This window comes from Uloborus diversus, chromosome 2 (assembly GCF_026930045.1).
Source record: "Uloborus diversus isolate 005 chromosome 2, Udiv.v.3.1, whole genome shotgun sequence".
Classification (NCBI taxonomy): Eukaryota; Metazoa; Arthropoda; class Arachnida; order Araneae; family Uloboridae; genus Uloborus; species Uloborus diversus.
In genome coordinates, this window is record NC_072732.1 from 96,952,990 (window position 1) to 96,959,377 (window position 6,388).

Below are 6,388 nucleotides of genomic sequence, written 5' to 3' on the forward strand. Positions count from 1 at the left end.
AACTTCATGGAATCCATTAAATGAAATTCAGGTAAATTATATAAGAATGTTGTGCTACTTGTACTTCTTTTTTTCTTTTGCAAAACTAAGTCCTGGCTTAATGTATTTAATTATTTTCAGTTAGAATTTCTTTGTGCATTGATAACCAATTGTATACTAGTTTTATCAACTTGGGGGAACTGTATTTCAGTTTAATATTGATTGCTTACATGCAGGGAATAAATTGAGAATAACTTGTTTAAATGTACATGTTCATTTAGACAACTTTTTATATCGCGAATAACAATTTTGAATTGTTTTTCAATTGGAAACAAAATTTGCCTGCAATCTTAATATTATGTACTGGGCTATAAGTTGTACTATGTATATTCAGGTTTTGGACAGTTATTAAAAGGAATAAATAAAATACATGTGAAAATGTATATGAGCAGTGCAGGGGCTGCTACATTGTAGGCAAGATTTTTTATTAACAGCTAGTTCAAGTAGTTTTAAAATTGCATTACTAAGAGGATTTCTTCAAGCCACTTGCTATAAGAAAATTCAAAGCTGTTGCTTAAAACTTGAAAATCTCCAATTATATGGTTAATTAAAAGGGCTACCTCTTTAAAGTTTTATCACAGCGAACTAAAATTTTGCATTTTAAATTCTTACAATAGCTATAATACATTCTTATATTAATAATTTTTTTTTACAATGGAATGTCATATAACATAAATAGACAAGTAAGAAGGTACATAAAATGATAATAAAAATTTTTCATTCGAGGAATGCAATATGCCTAAACTGTATTTTTTTGTTTTTCAAGCTGCTTTAGGAAAAGATTGTTGGACTCTCCATTCTCCAAAGAGCTTGGAAAAAATAATCAATAGAATACAATTCACCAAAACAATGAATGACAACTTTTTTAATTATCTGAGAGTAAAATTGATCTGAAAAAAAAAAAAAAAAACTGAAAGGTTTTCTATATATGTATTTTATAGTGATAATAAATATACTGAACTAAAATTGCTTTAATAGGCTTTTTTATTTTTTAATTTAATTTATATTTTTAAAAATTAGTTTGCTTCATTTTGTCAAAATAACATTGGGACTGCAAACCTGGTGAATTTTTAAGAGAAAAAAAAATAATTGTAATAATACAAAATTTTCGTAACTAAATGAGCTACAAAATGAAGTAAACTGAATTTAAAAAAATAATAAATTGAATTAAAAAATAAAATAGTCAAATAAAGCATACTTTACACAATATAAAGCACTAATAAACGGTCACCCGACGCCGAAAGTCCCGTCTGTGGACGACCCTAGGACGCCGTGAGACCGTCGCTTTAATGTGGGTTCGACCGCCCTAAGGCGTTCCTGGGACGTCTCTGCGTCGTCCCTTATTAGTCGCCGTCCGTCTCCCGGACGTCAGACGGTGCCCTTCTGGGGACGTCTACAGACCGTTATTGAACCCGGACATGGGGGCAGACTTAGGACGCCGGGGAGTGACGTTGCCGGGACGACTCTATCGTCAGCAGATGACGTCCCATTGACACCTGGGCGACGACATTATGCTGAGTGGGACTGTATCATGGTTTCAAGAACAAATCAGCAATTGTTTTGAAATTCACACAAAAATAGTTTCTGAATTCTTCAGTAAAACTTATATGTTTATGATTTTCTTTATAAATTAATTTAAAAACTTCAAGTGAGGTATGGGTTTATTTACTAACTTTGCCCTTTTGTTATGACCTTAACGGCAATGTTCCTGAGTAAAACTGCTCATTGTCTAGCATCTCGGTGAAATTATATTGGGTTTAGTATTTAAATGGCTTGAAACATTAAAGATGTTTTCGGTTCATGTATTTCACATGTTTTCGGTCTACATTAAAAGTATATTAGTGCATAATATTCATGTACTTCGAAGTAGATTCCTCGATCTAAAGGAGAAATAAAAAACATTCACTTTTAAAAATAAAGTCATTAAAGCTTTGTTATGAAACATCAAAGGTGACGCGGGGGGGAGGGCTATTCAATTTTCCGTACCCCCTCCAAATGATTTTTCTGTATCCGCCCCTGCTGGCTGGTCGTCGTATTCGTATTAGTTAATCAGCACAAAGTACTTTTTTTTTTTATCAGGGACAATTGCCACAATAGGCCATATGGTCGTGGGGAGGGAGGTTCAGGCTCGTTATTTGGACAGTTTGGTCTTAAAAAAAGGTAGTCTCCGATTGAAAAAACTATAAGATCTTGAAGGAAAACTTAAGCTCTGGCGGCCCTGTATTGGTAGCCCAATTTTTTTCTTGAAGGGGCTCTGTTTTTTATTTTACTTTAAACTGAGCAGGACCGGATCTATAAATTTTGTGCCCCAAAATCTGTAGGGCCATTCCCCTAGTAGTATGTTTGTGACGTAATTAAGTCTTTGTGTAGTTTTTTATTTATTTATTTTTTTAAATTTTTTCCCCAATTTCTTGGGACATTGGGCCCCCCGCAACGCGGGGTGTGCAGGTACGCAGATCCAGCCCTGGAACCGAGGACACTCATGCTCCCCTCTCCCATTGTACATATATACAGTAGGGGATTCATAACTATATCGTCCAAAAATAAGCTGTGCTGACTGTGCGTAGATCAGAAACACGGTTACAAAGCAAGATTCATGCTTAGGAACATATGACGTTAACGTAATGCTGACGCGCGATATGCATACAAAGTCAGAAACCGAAACAGAGGCAGTGGTCGGATTTCTCTCCTGAAGAAATACTAAAAATGATGCTGAACAAAAAAAGTCAACAGTTTCGGAATAGCATCGACCTTGAAAAAATGTTCATTAAGATAAAGTATAGTTGACATTAGTCCAAAAATTTTTTTATAACGGGGGGGGGGGGGCATCGACCCCTCCCGATCTCCAAAAGTGACTATCTTGGAATGAAGAAACAATTTAATAGTATCAAAAGAGTGCCTAAATCTTTCTCATGAGCGATGTCCTAACTCCATTTAACCCCTTTGATATATCATATTGATCCCGGAAAATGGGAGCCCATATGCAACATTTTGAGAAGAGGGGGGACCAGATATTTTCCTCATGGTGTTAGCAGGATATATTTTTCCCCGTGGAAACCGATTTCTGTACAGATTAGAGTTATTAAAATTTGACATTTTTTAATAACTTATTCATTAGTAGCTAGAGAAATGTTAATATATTTTTGCGAAGAAAAAATACTAAAATCAAAGAAGTTCTGATTTCCGAGGGTGCCCACCTGGGATGGGGGGGGGGGGGGGGGGTCATGGCGCATACTGCGCCATTAAAATATTTATAGGGAGGGGTATTTTTCTCATTTGGGGGAAGGAGCTCAATATTGAGGACGAGTGCGCCCTTGCCCTTAGGGTGACGCCTCTGTGATTTCTAAGGGGGAAGAGGGGAGGGCTTGAGCCCTCACTTGCCACCCATATGAGCGTCTATGACCGGAGTACCCCCCCCCCCCATAAAGAGAGTCCCTTCTAAAATGAGGATAAACATATCACTTAAAACTACCCCCTTAAAAAACTAGTTTAAAGCAGCCTGTGCACCATGAACTCTCTCTCTCCGCGTATATTTCTTCCTAATAAATAACGTCAACAGTCCTGTTCAAGCGACGCATCAAATTAAGGACAGTAGTCCCTGAAAAAGCTTCATTTGAATGACAGGGGTGCTCATCCCCGATGGGCAAGGGCGCATCTCCTCTCAATATCGCAAAAAAACACCCGAGCAAGAGTCCCCCCGAATGAAAAAAATACCCCTAAAAGAATCCCCCCTAAAAACGCCATGATCCTCGACCTAGGTCGGTACCCCTGTGAAGGAGGACATTTAATACTCAAGAAATCGAGCTATATTATGAAAAGAAAAACATTCCCCAAAAGTCTCCATTAGAGTATTAAGAGATCTCCTTTCCAATACATTCCTCTTAACCATTTCCGCCCTCTAAAAATCTCCGTAGGGACTCTATAATACTAGTTCGAAAACCCATGAGAACTCTAGTACTAGTGCATTCTCCCCCCCCCCCCCCCCCACAAAAAAAAGGAAAAAAGCAAATTCAAGGGAAGTCCTCATCGCAATAAGGATCCCACAAAATTCTCATACACATCAGCATTTCTTAAGGAATAATCAAAAAGGAAACATTTAAATTGCTTTCGCTTACGACAAAGCCTCAAAGCTTTTGTAACATTGATTCCGAGCGTATTTCTCTGTACGCAAGAAAAAAATGGCAACCGACAATATTACTCAACTGTATAATTCGTCCAGGGAGTAAAAGGAAGGAGACGAATCTCCATGTTAGCAGTTTGGCAACAAAATTCCACTTCCGCCAGAGGCCGCTACAGTGTTATCTCTCGCACTGTTTATATCTTTTCGCTCGTAGCGAAGCATTGTAAACAAGTGTGTTTTAAAAACTATCACCTGTATATTTGGAAGTATTAAACTACTTTCGCCATGAAAGCTGTTCAGAGAAGCATAGAATACTTTACGCCACCCTAGGTTTTTGGCATATTTTGCATTCGATGTGTTTAATTTGTGTTTCTGCTACGACTTTAGCGAGCATTCATTCTTGTTATGTGTTGTGCAATTTGTGTTCTATTTTGTATATTGTTTTTGATATGGCTGTTCTGCTCATTTGCCATGAAACTAAAAATGATTTTAGCTGGCTTTTAAAAACATTTTCTCCCAATAAAACCCGTAAATTACGATCCGGTTTTCGTAATTTCTCTGAGTACTATGCATTTAATTTTAAGAGTAAATGAGAAGACTTGATTTTAAAGTTATTCATTTAAAAAAATAGAAAGAGAGTAGCAATGAACAACTAAAGTTTTGGAATTTAAATCACTAATTTTGTTTTCTTCTAGTTATATTTCCATGTCCTTTTTCTTCTTATTTATTAAATTTCACATATGCTTAACTTGAATAATAGAAACTCCACTGTAGTAGAAAAACTCAGGAACGCACTCATGTAGAGAATTCAATTGAAATTAAGATTGAACTGTTTAACATATAATTTTCATCAAAATATTTATGTTTTGCTTTTTTTTTCTTCAAATTTCACTTAAATCGAGCGCAGAGCAACAATTCCAAACTAAATGTAATACATAAAGTTTTATGTAAGCTTATATCACACGAAATTTATGTATGGGAGGAGGAGAAAGAAAGTAACTATGGTAAGTGAAAACGAAACACAATGTGATAAATATAAGCTATAAACTAGATCAACGCTTGTAATAAATAGCACTTTCTTGTGACATTATTTGTAACTGTTCACTAATAACTAACGATAAACAATTTTTTTTTTCAACATACAGAGTATTAATATTTTTTCTAATCGTTTTTAAAGATAAATCCAACGAAATAAAAAAGAAAAAAAAGGTTATTTCAGCAAAAGTAATTAATTAAACAAAAACGAAACTAAATATTGGTGCACATAATACAGTGAAATATATTAAGTTATATGAGCTAATATCGCACGAAATTTGTGTGTGTGTGGGGGGGGGGGAAGGTGCAGGATAAAGAAACTCGGTGAAACAGAACAAAATATTGGAATAAAAGAACCAAGTAATTATGGTAAGTGAAAACGAATTTCAGCTTGATAAATATAAGCAATAAACTAGATTAGCGCTTGAATTGAATAGCACTTTCTTGTAAGATTCTTTTTTCATTGTTCACAATTAACTAACGAAAAAGCAGTTTTTTTCAATGTTCAAAGTTGATTTTTTTTTCTTATCGTTTTTGAAAAATAAATCCAACAGAAAAAAAAGGAAAAAAAACGGATTTTTCAGCAGAAGTAAACAAAAAAAGAAACTAAATATTGTTGCACATATTACTGTAAAATATTTAATTTTAAATGAGCTTATATCACGCAAAATTTATGGGGAGGGGGAGAAGGTTGATCGAAGTAACAGAATAAATTTATTGGAGTAAAAGAACTAAGGAGAAAGAAGATCGAGGTAACACAATAAAGTAATTGGAGTAAAAGAACTATGGTACGTGAAATCTAACTTAATGAAATTCATAAAATTAAAAAAAAAAATTCTAATTGCTAAAACACAGAATTAATTGTCTAAATTCTAGAACAAATATAAGAAAGAAAGTAATTTTAGGTCCATCGTGATGACCGCGCGATGTTATTGAGTTCCAACAAATTTTTCGCATCAATGGCCCCAAACTAGCTAACTGTCGGCATCCACCCAGTCGAATACTCGGGGTCGGTCAAGCGAAATCTCCTTTCCCTTTAAATCAGGCGAGCGAACTGCGAGAGATTGAACACTAGCGCCACCAGTGGCGATGGAATAATCCGGTCACTTTTTCGTCCCGCTGCCAAAGGAGATGAGCCTCCTTCCTTTTAGCCTCCTGAATTCGTCATGTAATTTATTTCCTGTAGAATTAGAA